The sequence below is a fragment of the Ambystoma mexicanum genome, chromosome 2p, assembly GCF_040938575.1.
Source record: "Ambystoma mexicanum isolate Mex_15411 chromosome 2p, UKY_AmexF1_1, whole genome shotgun sequence".
NCBI classification, from domain to species: Eukaryota; Metazoa; Chordata; class Amphibia; order Caudata; family Ambystomatidae; genus Ambystoma; species Ambystoma mexicanum.
The window spans coordinates 25,563,797-25,581,599 of NC_090923.1; the positions used below are offsets into that span (position 1 = coordinate 25,563,797).

The 17,803-nt window shown below is 47.1% G+C and overlaps 1 protein-coding gene across 10 annotated transcripts in view; it reads left to right on the plus strand.

Annotated features, from left to right (window-relative positions):
* The window catches only part of PBRM1 (polybromo 1), a 1,258,882-nt gene that overhangs the window by 1,209,082 nt on the left and 31,997 nt on the right, over positions 1–17,803 (plus strand). The gene's annotated exons all lie outside the window — the stretch shown is intronic.

The window sequence follows — 17,803 nt, forward strand, 5'->3', positions numbered from 1 at the left end:
GTTTGTTACGTGTTGGGTACTGAATTATGTTAACTATATTGTCCGTATATGGTATTTGATAGTAGTGGTTACAAAACACTAGTCCTTTACATGTAAGGAAAAGTTTTGCGTTCAGGATTGCCTCTTTTAGTGGGAATTTATTGAAGGGCAAGCAATGCATACATGCATTAGGATTCCATCATCTCCCTGTGCTTTGTATTAAGGAAAAACATACGGAAAATATTCTAGCAACTGTTTTAAGTGGCACTTGTTGTAATGCAGTGTAATATAGTGCTCCTATATGGAATGTGGTACTACTGGGTTTACAAAAGGTAATGCAGTTGCTAAACACTGGTATGGTACTATTAAGTGGTGCTTGATGTGAGCAGGTGAAGAATGGTAGCACTATAAGGGATCTGATGGCAATGGTTGGAAAACATTTCATTTATATGTAACCAAACGTGCTGTTCTTTTAAAAATGTATGTTTTTAGCAGCATTTTATTGAAGGTTAAAACATGAATAGGTGCATTAGGTGCTCCACCATTTGTAGCTTTTTACAAGCAAGGAAAATTCACTTGCAAAAGATTTCTACAATGCTGTTAACTTGCACTTGTTGTAAGCCAGTATGTTGGCACTACATGTAATCTCGTAGCAGTGCCTGTAAAATACTGTAACTATGTGTAGGCAATAGCGCTGCATTTTAGGGATGATTATTTTTATTAGAATCTGAGTAAACTACTTAGAATGCATATGTGTCTGAGCCGCAGTATCTTGTTTTTAATTCTGTAAAGTAAAAAGAATGCACTTTCTAAACAGTATATGGTACAATGGACTGCCACTTGATGGGAGCAGGTGGGAAATGTTGCCAATACATTGCATTTGGTAGCCAGGGTTAAAATAAAAGAGCATATCCTGATGGGGAAACTTTCTAAAAAGTAGGTGAAAAAATTGCTTTAAAAAATTCGAGCATACCAGTACTATGTCTTCTTAAATGTAGATATTGAATCTGCAAATAGAAATCTGGACCAGTTTGAACAGTAGTTTTATAGAGGAGGCTCTCAATGAGCACACACATGTATTCCGAGTTGAAAGGTACATCTGAACTGTTGAAGTAAGATGACAGGGTCACATGTAGAGTTTTTGGATGTGATTCATGGATGGATGTGTGACTGTTCAAAAGTAGCCATTGAAGGTGTATTACATAGATAAAAGTAAAAAGGGTAGAAGGGCTGTCCTGTGCAATGACTTCCACGTATGAGCACGTTCCATCCGGGTCCTCTAATGATGCCCTGCAAGGAAAGAGGACTGCAAAAACCGTGGAAAGTCGCGAACGTTCGCAGATGTCAGCGGATTAGCCAATCGGTTTCCTGGTTGTGGATAAAGAATTGAAGTGTAGAGGAGCATAGGGTAGGAAGTGTTTAATTGTGTGAACTGCTGGAAGCATGGCTATGAACAAGAATAGACTGTCTGGATGTTAGGAAATTCATGGATTCATTGGGTGAAGGTATTTGCAGAGCAATATGGGGTTTGTGGATTGGACTGGAGTGCATTATTCCCATTGTGTGAAAATATTGTGCGTTTCAAACATCCTGAAATAATTATATAACATTGTTTAGGATGTTACTGGAATATCCTTGACGTATGCTATGAAAGATACGTTTAGAAGGCTAACGGCACAAAGATTATTTTTTCACTGATTAATGAAAGGCAAATGTGGAAAAGATCAAATTTGTTTTGTTCACAAATCGGACAATCCAGGCGGAATGTTAATAAAGCTGTATGTGCTTTTTTACAAGATGTAGGAATGGCATCTTTGTTAATGTTAAAGGATATTTGTACCGCGCACTTTCACCACTGGAGTGGTCCTCTGGTGGCTCTGAAAAAGGGAGAGGGGGGTGAGTTAGTGGGAATGAGCTGGAAAAGTGCAAGATAGCAGTGATGTGCTGTTGGCAGCCGCAGCCCGGTGGGTCAGTTGGGCTGGGCTTTTGGTGTTTTTCGGTTGGTAGTCGCCGTGTGCTGTTGTGCAAGTCTGTGTGTGGTTTGTTTTTGTTGTTGTAGTGAAGTGAAGTTTGTGCGGTTTGCTGCGTTTAAGGTTTGTGGTTGGGTTTGGTTTGAGAGGTGTATGCAGAGGAGTGAAATTGTTAGTGGGTCGGTTATTGATTCATGATTGCACGCTTGGGCTAGGCTTGGCAGGAGAGTGAATAAAAAAAAGTTCAACTGGCGCAATCTGTGTGGTTATTGAATACTCTTGTGAAACATGGTTTCAGAGAGTGCGTGTAGGTTTACACGTGTATGAAATCTGGAGGTTTTCATTTATATGGATGTTTTTGTTGTAGTTAGTACATTAGGGATTCTTGTAGATTTTCCTGTGTTTTTATGGTGAATTTGACCATTTCTGTAGAGTAGTCCAATTGTTGCCTTATACTGCTTTTTGGCTATTGTTCTATCTCTTGGTAGGATTTTAGTGCCCTTTTTTCGTGATGAAGCTGGACCAAGGTTTAGCCAGACAATGTTTTGAGATTGCCCATATAAGGGTTTACCTGTTAAACGGTCTGCAGCTTCGTAGTACCCGCATCCTCTATGGGGGAGCATTTTTATACCAAAGCTGTACAATTGTTTTTACAGGGTTTTGTCAGATATATCATCGCAGAGGTCTTTTAGCTCTGTCTCCTCAGCTTTGCTGAGATAGGCTGTGACATGTCTTGCAAATGCAGTGGAATTATCTGCAATGTACTATGTCTATATTTGCATTCCACAAGAGCGCAATGATTGCATTGCAATCATTGATGTACTTGGATGCTTCGTCCCTTTTAATGTTTGTGTTTTGAGGGGATTTCCATTTTACACTGCGTCTAACAGAAGACATCAAGCTATTTACTTCTCCTTTTGTGCAAACTGGTCTAGGGAAGGAGAGCCAAAGCAACATTTGGTATAGTATTTACCTTTGTTTTTATATCGTTTGGGAGACATGCCAGGGGGCGAGATGGTGCGCATGCCCTCCCCTCGGGTCACATGCCTCTGAAGCCTTCTGGTCAGTGTTCAGAGCCACCATCCACCTTCTTCCTGATAAATCCCAGGAGCCTGTTCAGAACGTTAATCTCCCTCAAAGAATCCAGTAACCTTTAAAGCCCCATCTGATACCACTAAGAGCTCCCCCCCCTTCCTGATTGTTCCAAATCCTTCTCATTCCCTTCAGAGTAGCCATGATCCACACACACCTCTCAACTCACCGCATTTGATGGGTGTCACCCGCCATGAACATACTGTCATCCTCCCAACACCCCACTCTCTTCCAGAGATTTCAATGGGCTCATCCGCACAGGAACATTTTCACCAACATTTAAAAAATGCAATACTTCCCATTGATGTCCATGTGGTCACACACCACACAACCCCAACACACCTGATTTCACAAGCCCTGGAGAGTCAATAGGTTGAGAGGTTTGCAAACACCCCAGTATCCCACACCCAAGTATCTTCGGGGGATGTAAACAAACTATTTCCCATTTTTCTTTTTCATTAAATTAATTTGAATCAATAAAAATGCATAAGGAATTATCCAAATCACAAAAAACGCAGACATGTAGTTTTGCTTTTCCAATCATGAAACCAGGCATGCAAGTGCCAGAAAGCAAAGAAGAAATGCAGGAATGGATGAACATATCTTAAATGACGTGGAGCATTGTGCCACGTAATCCCTCCACCCCCCAGATCAGCCAGGCAGATTCAGTGCCATCCTAACTGCACCGCACAAACAATGCCCCACAGATCCCAGGGTGCCCCTCACCCACACCAGAGAGAACACTTGACTGCACAGCTTTGCTGCCTTGGGGGGTGGGGACGGAGGGGCAACTGTCTGTTTTTGTGAGACTGTCCAGAAATGACAGCTCGGGCCTGCGTTATACAGAGCCCCTGCGCGGGATGCCATAAGTCCCGCTTTTTGCTTCAGGGGGCCTGGGAGGGGGTCTGCAGGACGCGGGACCCCACCCTGGAAATTTGCCTTTCCAAGGCTCACACTTGTGTGTGAAAGTTGGAGCAGCAGCAGCGCGGCTCTCCCTATGTCTGTCATACATGTTAAGGGGTAGACATTGATGGGGGCAGGGGGCTACACACAGGGGCTTTTGCCCTTCAAGGAATGTGAATGGGGGATAAGAAATGGGGAGGGAGCATAATGCTGCAGTAATGCTTATGGGATTAAGACCCAAGTGAGATTAGGATCACGTTACTTTTCCTGGTGCTACTGTGACCTATGCAGGATGGAGAGAACAAAACTAAAGTCGTACTAGTATTGCTCAACATATTTTTATGACTATATAGTTTAAGGTTAGTTTGTTAAGGCTAGCTTATTATAATGTGGGTTCTTTTAAAGGCATTTCGAGGGGATTGGGTCCTCCGACGTATTCCATATCTGACATGTAATCACCACAGCTGTGCTGCTTCGGAAACTTTTTCGGCGTCTGCGTCCTGCGTCGATGACGTCGATGCGCCGTCGTCGAGGACCTCCTCCGACGTCATCCGATGTGATAAGTAGGACGCACGACGCCCATAGCCTCAGTTCCGTTTTTTCCGCGAACGTGTTGCTTCGTGTTTCTCGGTTTGAACGCCTCGACTCTTTGGAGTTCTGTTCTTCTCGGTTCTTCGAACCTGTTCGTTTGTGTTAATCCTTCTGAAGATGTCTTCTACTTCGTCTTCGACCCCGCTTCCGGGTTTCAAGAAGTGCGGGGAGTGTGGGTCCAAGATGTCGGTGACGGACTCGCACGACGCCTGCCTCTGGTGCCTCGGGGAGGCCCACGACACGGATGACTGTATCGACTGCCAGTCGCTCACGTCCAAAGCCTTACGCGAACGTAAGAAGAAGTTGTCGGTAGGTCGGGTGTCCAAGCCCCGGAAGTCGAAGTCTGCGGGGCTTTCGACGGATGATTCGAGGGGTGACTCTCCGTGTCATCGTCGGAAGTCTCGTGGGTCTCCTTCTAGGAGTCAGTCTCGCCACTCCTCTGCCTCTTCGAGGCATTCTCGGAAGCGCCGACATCGGTCGTCTTCCAGGTCCTCTTCGGAGGGCTCTGCCCGGCACGTCGCTTACCCCTCGGGCCGTGCGACGCCGGAGGAATGGGCTTCCTTCGGGAAGAAGATGTTGGCGATTCTTGAGTCGCAGGGTACTCAGCCGTCCGCGCCCCCGAGTGGGGTCGGTCGTGTGAGGTCGAGAGACACCGCTCGCAAGAGTGGTCGGCACGAGTCACGGGAAAGGTCCCGTTCGGACAAGGGGACTCGTTCTCGACGTACCCGTTCCAGGTCCCGGTCCTCGACGCGTTCGAGACCGTGTGCACCTGTGAGGTCTTCGAAGAAGGCTTCGACGTCTGTGGCGTCGAGGGCGTCGACAGGTTTTCTCGAGGCTCTGGCTCCGAGGAAGTCGTCGATGCCGTCGACGCTCAGGTCGTCGAGGGACACGCTCGGGGCTCCGGCCTCGAGGGCTGTGTCGACGCCGCCGATTCTGGAGGCGCTGCATCTGACGTCGACGCCGATTACGTCGACGCCGATCCTCTCGGCGCCGATGCCGGTTCTCTCGACGCTGGCGCCGATTCGCTCGATGCCATTGACGCCTTTCGTGTCGGAGGTACCCCAGGGCACGGGTGGAACCCCTAGGAAGGCTCTGGTTAAGAGCAAGCACTCTCGAGTGCCTTCTTTTCGCCACCTGGATTATATTTCAGAGGCGGATGAGGATTCTGATGGCCTGGTTCCTAGTCAGGTTCCGGATGACATTGTCTCGGGCCATAGTCAGTTTGACGAGTTGAGACAGTCACTGCATGATGCCAGTGGACTGGACACCTCTCCGGAGGTGGAGTTTTGTAGGCCTGAGCCTGGCTCTCATGCTGATTCCTCGTACCAGCGCCTTATGGCTAGGGTTTCTGAGTACTTGGGATGGTCTGCTCCCCCAGGGGAGTTTGTGCAGGATGATCTGACGGACATCCTTGATGTTGGTCCCCCAACTGACCCGGTTCTGCCGTTCCATATGGCTTTACAGAGAAGGGTGGCGGCGGCTTGGACTGCTCCGGAGAGTCTCCCGACGGTGGGCAGATCCTTGTCGCGAAAATACCGTCCAGCCAGTGGCGACCCCTGCTACTTGACCAGGCACCCCACTCCGGAGAGTTTGGTGGTGCAGGCGGCCACGGCCCCGGCGAAGCAGGCGTCGTACCCTACCATCCCTCCTGATAGGGACGACAAACGTTTTGATGGCTGGGCGAAGAAAGTGTTTTCTTCTGGTGGTATGGCGCTTCAGGCGGCCAACTCCATTTGTGCCTTGTCACGTTTCACGCACACTCTGTGGAACTGTGTTGCGTTAGCGGCTGAACATGTTCCCGAAGGGGATGAACGGGATGGTTTCCTTGCTATGGTCCAGGATGGTAAGGATGCCATGTGTGAGTCCGTTCAGTCGGGTTTGGACTTAGCTGAATGCGTCAGTAGGTCCATGGCGGCGAGCACCGTGATGCGCAGGTTTGCGTGGTTGCGGAAGTCGGGGTTTGCGCCTGACGTGCAGTCCCGGCTCCTCAACATGCCCTTTGATGGTGAACACCTTTTTGGCAGCAAGGCTGACGAGATCCTTGAGAGGTTGCAGACCTCAAAAGCTGCAGCGAAGTCGTTGGGCGCTGCAGTTCGCCAACCTCTGCCTTTTTGTCCCAGGGGACAGCAGTGGAGGGGTGGTTCCTTTCGCTATTACTCATCCTTCAGTAAAGCGAGAGGAGCTGGCAGTCAAAGAGACCAACGCAGGGGTACCAGAGGTGGACGACAGGGTACCCGTGGTGCCAAGGCCGCTCGGGCAGTTGCCTCTTTGCCCTCAGGTAACGCCGCAGCCGCTCCCGCTCAGTCGTGAGGCCATGTCCCATGGTTCGCCGGTTGGGGGAAGGCTGGCGCAGCATCTTGTAGAGTGGCAAGCCATTACTTCAGATGTGTGGGTTCTGGAGATCATAACCCACGGCTACTGTCTTCCTTTTCGGCACAGGCCTCGCGACAATCCACCGGGGAACCTCTCTTTGCAGAGTCCGGATCCGCTCCGTGCGCAGGAAATTCAAGCCCTGCTGGAGAAAGGCGCCATAGAACTGGTGCCTGTAGCGGAGAGGAACAAGGGATGGTATTCCCCTTATTTTTTGGTTTCGAAGAAAGACGGGGGATTGAGACCCATCATGGACTTGCGCGGTTTGAACAAACTCCTCCGGAAGGACAAGTTCAAGATGGTTACTCTCAAGTCCTCCAGGCCCTTCAGCTTCAGGACTGGTTGGTGTCACTCGACCTCAAGGATGCTTACTTCCATGTGCCGATCCATCCCAAGCACAAGAAGTACCTGAGGTTCGCGGTTGGCGACTCGCACTTTCAGTTTCGGGTCCTGCCGTTCGGATTGACCTCCGCCCCGAGGGTTTTCACCAAGCTCATGGTGGTGGTGGCAGCGCATCTCGGGCAAGGGGGGATTCACGTCTACCCCTACCTGGACGATTGGTTGATCAGGGGGAGCTCTCCCGAGCAAGTCCTGGATCATCTATCGATCGCCTGTCGCTCCCTTCACAGGCTGGGCTTCTCCCTCAATTTAAAGAAGTCCCATTTGACGCCAACACAGCGGCTCGAGTACATCGGAGCAGTGCTCGACACTTCCCTGGGGCAGTGTTTTCCTCCCCAGGTGAGGGCTCTTCACATTCAGCAGATGGTGCACAAGTTTCAGCATGCCCAGACGCTCCCAGCGTTCGAGTTCCTGAGGTTGCTCGGCCTCATGGCATCCTGCATTCTTCTGGTGCCAGAGGCTCGCCTGCGGATGAGATCTTTGCAGTGGGCACTCAAGGCAGGATGTCGGACTCGATTCAGGTGCCGTCCTCGGTCGCCCGGGACCTTCTGTGGTGGGCCGTCGAAGGCAATCTGATGAAGGGGGCTCCATTTTGGCTTCCCTGGCCGGAGGTGACGATCGTGACGGATGCATCCCTCACGGGATGGGGAGCTCATGCCAACGGGCTGACAGTCAGCGGTCGTTGGTCTCCGTCGGAGTCCAGACTCCATATCAATCTGTTGGAGCTGAGGGCCGTCAGGCTAGCCCTGAAGGCTTTTCTGCCGTCTGTGCGAGGGAAGAATGTCCTGATCCTGACGGACAACACAGTGGCCATGCACTACCTCAACAAAAAGGGGGGGGCAGGGTCACTTCCTCTGTGCAGAGAGGCGATGCAGCTCGAGTTCTGGGCCATCCAGCAGGAAGTTTCGATCTCGGCAGTTCATCTGGCCGGAGCCGAAAACGTGACGCGGACGCTCTGAGCAGGCAGAGCGCGATCTCTCACGAGTGGGAGTTGGCTCAGGAAATTCTCCTGGAGATCTTCGCCCTTTGGGGGACCCCTCAAGTGGATCTCTTCGCCTCCAGTGTCAACCGGAAGTGCGAAAGGTTTTGCTCGCGGGAATTTCCTCCAGAAGGAGCCTTAGGAGACGCGTTCGTGGTGGAGTGGTCATTCCCGCTGCTGTACGCGTTTCCTCCAGTCCCCGTCATCCCGCAAGTGCTGCGGAGGTTACGGAAGTTCGGTTCCCGGATGATCCTCATTGCCCCGGCGTGGGCTCGGAGGACGTGGTACCCGGACCTTCTCGACTTGTCCATCTGCCCTCCACGTCGTCTTCCCTACCGAGACGATCTGCTCTCACGGGAGGGGGGTCAGGTTCTCCATCCAGAGGTCAGGTCCCTCAACCTTCACGCTTGGCTTCTGAAAGGTTGAGGTATAAGGATTGGGACCTCCCTGAGGACGTGATGGAGGTGTTGCTTTCGGCCCAAAGGCCGGCAACTAAGTCTCTGTACCGTTGCCGTTGGCGTAAGTTCTGCGAATGGTGCAGAGTTCAGAATGTGGATCCTTTTGCATGTGACATCCCCATGGTTCTGTCCTTTTTGCTTTCTTTGGCCCACAGGGGCTTGCAAGTGGGTACCGTTAAGGGTTACCTGGCGGCGCTGTCCATCTTTAAGCGCTCGTCTGAAGAGTGTTCTTACTTTAAAATCCCTTTGATTTCACAGTTCCTGAAAGGGCTCACTAATGTGTTCCCTCCGTCACCTTTCCTGGTGCCCGGTTGGGATTTAAACCTGGTTCTTAAGTTTCTTATGGGTGCTCCGTTTGAGCCTTTACATTCTTGCCCTTTGAGGCTGTTAACTCTGAAAACTGTGTTTTTAGTTGCGGTTACTTCCGCTCGCAGAGTGAGTGAGTTACAGGCACTTTCAGTTAAGCCTCCCTTCACTGTATTTCACAAGGACAGGGTTGTCCTTAGAGTTCGTCCTTCTTTTCTTCCGAAGGTAGTGACGGAATTTCATTTGGCCCAGAAGGTTGTTCTTCCGGCATTCTATCCTCCTCCGCATCCTGGTAAGGAAGAGGAGAGGCTCCATAGGCTTGATCCTAGGAGAGCTTTAAGCTTTTATGTTTCACGCATGTCCCGGGTCAGAGTGGATGATCAACTCTTTATTGGTTACGCTGGTAAGCGTTTGGGGCAAGCTGTGACGAAACAGACTTTGTCTCGCTGGATTATTTTGGCCATCTCGGAGTGCTACCGTTTGGCGGGTAAGGACCCACCGGCTGGCTTGCAGGCCCATTCTACCAGGGGTATGGCTGCGTCTACTGCCCTGTAGAGGGGTGTTCCTATTCGCAACATCTGTGATGCAGCCACCTGGGCTTCAGTACATACATTTGTACGTCACTATTCCCTTGATTCCATCCGAGCACAGGATCTGGCCTTTGGCAAGGCGGTCCTTTGCTCTGCTATTTGATTGGCTATTCTACATTTTGATTCTAAATTCTTTCCCTCCTCCTTGCTTTGGTACTGCTTTGGGAGTCTGTCATAGATATGGAATACGTCGGAGGACCCAATCCCCTCGAAGAACAAGTTACTTTCTTACCTGGTAACGTTCTTTCGATGGGATGGTCCGACGACGTATTCCATATCGCTCCCGCCCTGCCTTCCCCGCTGCAGAATTTCTTTTGCGATTGCAGCTTACGTTCCGCAAGGCTTTGTGTCTGACTGGCAGTTGACTTATGTCACACGTTCTGGGGGAAAAAACTATAACTGAGGCTATGGGCGTCGTGCGTCCTACTTATCACATCGGATGACGTCGGACGTCGGAGGAGGTCCTCGACGACGGCGCATCGACGTCATCGACGCAGGACGCAGACGCCGAAAAAGTTTCCGAAGCAGCACAGCTGTGGTGATTACATGTCATAGATATGGAATACGTCGTCGGACCATCCCATCGAAAGAACGTTACCAGGTAAGAAAGTAACTTGTTCTTCTATAAAGAAAGTATTCTTTAGGCACATGAAACTCAAAGCAAAACCTTAATATTTATATCAACTAAAAGTGGGAGCACTTGTGTTTAGTTTTTCACCTCCCACTGTCTCCATTTAACCGAAGTGTGTGATCCTGAGCAAATCATTGAATATCACCTGAAGCCATTGTGAGTGATTCAGTTCACAGCTGATGTTAATGTATCATGCTAGTATATACAAAAAGCCTTGTGGCTACAGAGTTGCTCCTTATATAGAAATAGTGCCTTTCATATATGCACAATGAGACTATATGACATGTTGGAGTCAACATTTTTCAAAGAGATGTTGAAAATTAGATTTTGCTTTCCAATGTTCAGAATGCTTTGAACCCGTTTTTATGAAAGAAACCAAAAAGAGAGAAGACTGTAGAAAAACGTGTGGTAGTAGTAGAAATATAGAAACGCACAACATTAAAAAAATTGTAAAAGGAAAAAAAAGCTCTTTTAAGAGTCACCATTATATGAAGAAAAAAGTAAAAGTTCCTCATTTTTATTTTTGGATAGTAGGTGGCGCTGAAAGCGCTACCTTTAAAGCCAAAACTATTGTCATTAACGTAAGATTTTGAAATCGGGGCTTTGAATGCAGGTTTGTAATGCTTTTCAATGTAGAGGATATAGAAGGATGGATTTATGTTGTTTTGGCTCTGCGTCCCATCCATTGCCAATCGAAATCTATAGCATTTTCCTCCCATTCCTACTTCCCTGCACACAACACACCTCTTTTTGCACTCTTTGGCTACAAATGCATTGTGTGGTGAAATGGCGGCCGCCATCTGTTAATGTTATTTTAAAGTAATTCGACTACACATTTCACGGTATTTGTTATTAAAAATAAACAAGGTACTGTAATAGTTTCGTTTGGGGTTTAAAATGGATGTGGAAATGTACATCTAGTTACTTGTGGGGGTTGTTCAAGTGTTTTTGATCTAAGGGACACCTGATTGGCTGTGCAGTTAGCACTGTGATTGGATGTGCAGTGTGTTTGTTTACCCAAGTAAGCCATTTTGTTTGCATTTGTAAATTTTTTGTTTTGTTATTTTTTGTTGGTGGCTTTAAGAATCCGCCGACATTAAATTTCTGTTTATTAATGCTAGAAATATGTGCCGGATTAATGTTGTTAACCTGCCGCCGGCACCTATTTGCAATGTTAGTTAAACAAAGTGTAAGTCATTGGCAGGTTGGCATACACGATGCTGCTGCCGACCTTAACTTTGTTTCACTAACGTAAAAACTCCCACATTCTGTGGAGTGTTTAAAGCGTAAAAGGCTCTAGCTCCCAACCTATGTAAACAAGCAGATGTCGCAATGAAGCAAGGCGCCAGCCAGCCAGCCTGCCTGCCTGCCTGCCTGCCAGCCTGCCTGCCTGCCTGCCGATTCGTTAGAAAGCCTTCATACATGTTTGAAGCCTGCTCCCTGGGCAAGATGCTGTCTCCATTTTTCGCCATGAAAGGGCATGCTGACGACGGAGTCGGCGCAGCGTATAACCTTGAAGGGGCCCATATGAATGTACTGAGAGCTGGCTACTTGTAATTCCATAGATACTGCAGCAGCAAATATAGATTGTTTGCCTGCCGTGTAATACGTGCTTGCTGATTACAATCGTGATTTTAAACAATAATTTAAACACATGCAATGTCCGCAATGTGCATCTACACGGGCCGTTTAGTTTTCCAATTAACCTTTTCGTGCGGGTGCTTCTAGGCTATCGCCAAGAGGAAAGCATCCATTTATACTTTGTTCTCTGACCCTCTAGCGTAATTTAAGCTGGTTCTCCAGCTAGTGGCTGCAGGCCTGTGCGAAACCCGAAATACTTTGGCCACTATGCAGAGTTGCCTTAACGCCTGGAGACAGGGGGCTCTCCATGGTATTTGAGCTTCAGAAAAACATGCGCGTAGGACAGGAAACAATCTGCCTTCGAGTCCTTTGAATGGTTTCAAACCTGTGCCCTCCAAGACATGATGTGGTGAAGAGTACTCAGATCAGTGAGCTATGTCCAAGTGCAGTGTGTGCAAGGTCTTATTTGATCTGACCAATCTGCCCTTCACTGCTATAACATTATACATGTGTTGCCTAATGTACGTTTACAAGGGTGTATGCTCATTTCAAATTGGGATTTTATGATTTGTTCTTTATAAATAAACTCATTAAAACAGTATTAATGAAATTCACTCATTAAAAGCATTTGTACCAATTAGATTTGAGAAAATATGGTATCAAGTCATTGAGTTGCGAACTGGTCTCAAGTGTGTGACCCTGGGGAAAATCAGTGCATCCTTCTGTGCCTTTTACACAGGGTATTGCAATATAAACTACATAACACATGTTTTTGCACTAAGCAGAGGGTTATACAGTAATTAAACAGGACGTCTGTCTTTGCCTGTTTTTTAATTATGCCATTATGGACAAATGTACAATATTTAGGTTTGTCCAGATGGAAATGAATATGCTGATATACACACACACACAACTCGCTACACCCACCCACCGTACCCCCTCACTCTACCCCACCCCCTCTCTAACCTCATCCACCCGCCCTAGACCCTCCCTCTAAACCCACCCACCATACACCCTTCATTCCCCCTCCACCTACCCCCACTCATCCTTCCTCTACACTCGCTTTATTTCTTACCCTCTCACCCTTACCCATTCTCCTTCATATTTCCTCTTGCTCATCATCAAAGGCACCCTCTTTCAGTGGCTTCCTACCAGTCTCCATTCCCCTTCTCATTATGTTGCACACCTGCACCCCTTATGGCATCCTCCTTGCAAACTTTGCGATCTCCTCCTTGCACCCTGCTGCCTATAACTGCAAAATGTACAGAACAGCAGTAAACTCCAAAACAGTGTGGTTTGCTGGCTATTATACAATCCACAGAAAATGGCCAGAAAAGGAAGGGAAGTTATGGTGTTGGGTGGTGTAATGTGTATGGAAGTGTAAAGCCTTGGCTGAAACACTTACCATGCACGTTGCACTTTGTTCTTTCTATGACGGAGACAGAGAAAAGTATTTGGGACAGGAAATAATTTTTCGCTTTTTCTTTATCTCTACTATACAAAAGCTCCATTATCCATAGTCTATAAGATTTTCTTTTATTTCTGTTTCAACTGTGAAAGGTAGTTCTCAATCGAATCTTTTTTTATTTTTTAATTTTGTGGGTGTTTTTTCCGGGAGGTTAGAGAGAGGCAAGGAGGGAAGGTGGGGGAAAGAAGGGGCACCGGCCACTGATAGGTAGGGACAGGTGGGCAGAGGAAGGTGTTGGGCTTGATCTTAAATCTGAGATAGGGGGCAGCACTTGTCATGCTCCTTGACAGCAGCCTCGAAGGCATTGTGAATCCGCTCCCCTGCAGATGATTGTGTCACAGTACAGAGAACGGTGGTCCTTGAAAGGAATGGATCAGCAGCCTCTTGTGTGGCCTGCGAGGCAATAGGAGGAATCCTCTGCCCCACACCGGTAGATATCAGGAGTAGTCGAAGATGGGGAGAGCCCTACTACCTGAGAAAGGAAGTGCCTTCTCAGAGCACCGGGTAGAATGTGTGGATGTGGCAGCGTATGGAGATAACGCCAAAGGAGTGCTGGCCATGTTGTCCGCGACTGAATGTGGCTACACACTCAGTGCATTTTGCACAAGCAGCCCAAGCATTTGGAATCCCTCCTGTGGTGGTAAAAAACACCACACCCATGATTCCTTGCTACTGCTCATGGTAGGTACCTCCTTTGCCTCATCTTCTTTCTCCTCTGCTCCAGTGAACCTGTTCTCCTGTCCAGGTCCTCCAGGTGGTGGTGGTGGTGGTGGTGGTGGTGGTGTTGGCAGCCCCTGAGCAGGAGGGATGACCATGATAGGTGCCATTTCTTCAGGGAACACGTTTTGCTGAAGCTCTCAAATCACAGAACCTCTCAGGATCTCTGCCAGATTGAGAATGACTAAAAGTAATGGGTGGGTCCCTCCTGAGGAACTGTCCGCAAACATTTCCACAGACTCAGGAGTTTAAAGTAGGACTTGGAAAGTTGTGAAAACAACCAAGAATGGCACTAGGAGGTGTGGAAGGGTAAACTTTCAACATCAAACCTCCTAGATTGGCCAAAAATGCAGTTTCAAAATGTCTGTGGAGCATGGACACATAATCACCCCGCAGGGGCACGGTCACATTAAACGTTTTTGAGCATCTGCGATGTCATCAAACATCCGCAAACGTCGGAGATGAAAAAACTGTAAAAAGTGTATCAAAGTATTTAGAATGTTGCTAGCAGGTGGGGAATGGTTAAGTTTCAACTTCAAACTTCCTAGATTGGACAAAAATGTAGTTTCAAAATGTCCACAGAGCGCGGACACTTCATTCTGCTGCACAGGCTCAGTCACATGACTTTCGCGGCCGTCCATGGCGATGGTGTGGCGTTCACCAACAACGCTGCTTCTACCCGCGGCACACATGCACGGTGGCGTATGCAATGGTGGCTTGCCATTAGCGGACTAAATAAGTGCGTCCGATGGGAATGGGCATGTCCAGACTAGGCAGGACGTCTGCTGGGCGGAATGTCACAGTGACAGGTGTACGCAGACACCAACATGTTAATGGATCTTGTAGCGCACACTCTTGCTCCTTGCGTGGTCTCTTGGCGATCTGTGAATTCCGTAGACTACTAATTGACGTTTTAAAAATATATATTTTTCTTTACATTTGATGCATAATGTGAACAAACAATAAGTTAATTTCGAAAGGAATGGGGAAGCAGAGTGGGAAACATAAATGGGGATATTTGGGGGTTGTAGTATGAGCAGGTGAAGCAGGGGAGGAAGTTTCATCAAAACGTCTGTCATTTTATATTTTCTTCAATTGATTCAGGCAATTGCTGGGGGAAAGTGGCACAGGTACAAGTAGGGAAGTGAAAATCAACATTTCTAATTACATTATTTTTAAGATATCACAAGTTCCTGAAATGGATTCTCCTATTTGTAAAGAGAAGTTGATGATTTGATTTTCTAGATTTGGTAATTGGGGTTCTTTTTGTAGTTGTTCAGCTTCTTCATGATTAGTGCTCTTTCTTCTTGTACATTATGTAGTATAAAAAATGAGAAATTAATATTTAAATAAGTAATGTATACGTTGCATTATTTGTTTCCTTTATAACATCTATTGTTCTCCGTTAGTCACTTGGTAATCACTTATTTAATCTTTGGGGAAGTGCTTCTACAGCCACTCAAGTGTGCTTGCCATTTCTGTCAACTATTGAATGGTAATATTTGTTTATGACTGTTTATATGATTAATGTTACAATAGAAAAAAAATAAAGTTGGCTTACTATTTTGTGAGAGATTGTTGTGCATTGTGTGGTTGCTGTGTCTGTGTGTGTGAAGAGTTGCAGTGAACTGATATGAGGTGTACAATAACAACAACTCTGTTTTTAAAGCGCTTTTGCTGCAAAGCACTACCATTTCTAGTTTTCTGCACATTTGAAGGCATTAATCACCCCACCAAGTTTTCTATGCTCGGTTTATCTGTCTCCACTACATTCAGTTCAAGGGGTGGGGCTAGTCTTCCTCGTCACAAGTAATACTTAAAATCAACTCTTTGGCACAATGGAAATTTGATTGGACACCTTCGATATGTTGGGATAAATACTGGGGAAGAAAAGAGATGAGCTGAGGTTAAAGATGGTACGTCTTCTGTTGCTTTTAGCAAAATGGCGCATATCGATATCATGGGAAAACCCACAAGGCCCACTGTTTGCATTGTGTGTCAAGGATATTCAGCGAGCTGAGATGGAAATTTTACGCAAGCAAGGGGAAAATGAAATGGAGGAATGTTGGATTGGGGACATGCTCAATGCACTGATGGATTCATAGCGCTTCAAGACCGCCTTGAAGAATGACTCTATGGATAGGAGGGGTTGGTTATGTGGAATGGGAGAAATCTCTGTGTGATGAATACAAGCGGGTTGGGAGATTGCTATATATGACTGTCTGATATGCATCTGAAAGGTTTGTAAAAATATGGATATTGGAGAGGTTGTAACCTCGACACCATATTGTGGGTGTCGTGGTGGAAAGTTCCAGTGGTTAAAGCCTTCATGGAAGGAGTAAAGAGACTTCACCCTCCTATTTCAAACCCACCACCAGGGTGGGACCTTAATGTGGTGCTAGCTAAACTCATGGGCCCCCCATTAGAACCCATTCATAGAAGCAGTCTCAAACACCTGACTTATAAGACAGCCTTCTTAGTAGCTATTACATCCATAAGAAGGGTTAGTGAAATTCAGGCTCTGTCAGTGCAGGATCCTTTCTTTACAGTCCACAAGAATGGTTTTGCGTACACACCCTAGGTTCTCACCTAAGTTTATTTCCAAATTCCACGTGAACCAGTCCATCGAGCTTCCGGCTTTCTTCCAAAACCCACAAAGCTCGGCTGAGGTGAAACTACACACCCTAGATGTGCGTAGGGCGGTCCTCTATTATGTAAACAAGACCAGACCGCTAAGGAAAACAGACCAGCTGTTTGTCTCCGTAGCTACAGGCAGAGAGGGGGATCGCGTCTCTAAAGGCGCCATCTCTAAGTGGATTGTTAGCTGTATCCAGCTGTGTTACTCCCTTTCTGAGAAAACTCTGCCTTTCACACCAAGAGCCCACTCTACAAGAGGCATCAGGGCCTCTCTGGCTTTCATTGCAAATGTACCCCTTGACACCATTTGCAAAGCAGCTACTTGGAGCTCTATTCACACTTTTACTCAGCACTTCTGCATTGACACCCATTCCAAGACAGATACCCAAGTGGGACAAGCGGTTCTAAGACATTTATTTGCTCATGAGCCTCCTCATATCCCACCTCCTTATTCGAACACTGCTCGCTAATCTATGCACAGCATGTGATCTAAGCAGATTCCACAAGCCTCAGAAGGGATACATTACTCACCGTAATCGTATTTCTGATGCTTGTATCTGCTTAGATTCACATGCGACCCACCCTTACTCCCATCTGAGAGAAGGCGCATGGATGCTTGTAGTCTTATCTTCTATCTGCTTGGATTATCTGTACTCGCGCTACTCCTCATGCTACCTCATGTCACAAAGAAAAAACACAATCTGAGGGTCCTAGACGCGTGAGGGATCATGGGTACAGTGGACGTCACAATAGGGATAGTATTACTGGCACGCCCTGTGTCGACGCCCATTTTCGAGTTTCGAAAAACAAACTGTAATACTCGGCCTATGCACAGCATGTGAATCTAAGCAGATACAAGCATCAAATACGATTACGGTGAGTAATATATATATATATATATATCAGTTGTGTGATAATGCAAACCTGAGGTTTTCATTGATTGAATTGTAATCAAAGTCCTAATAAATTGTATACTTTTGTGAATATTCAGCCTGGAATTATTGGAGTGGTCTGTGTGTCTCAGTGTAGCCTTAGGCACTCCCCTCCCCATAACCCCAGCCTCTAAGCCTTAATTCTCTGCTATCCCAGTATGATTGAGTTTAGCTAAACTTTTGTGTCTTCTCCCTGTTCA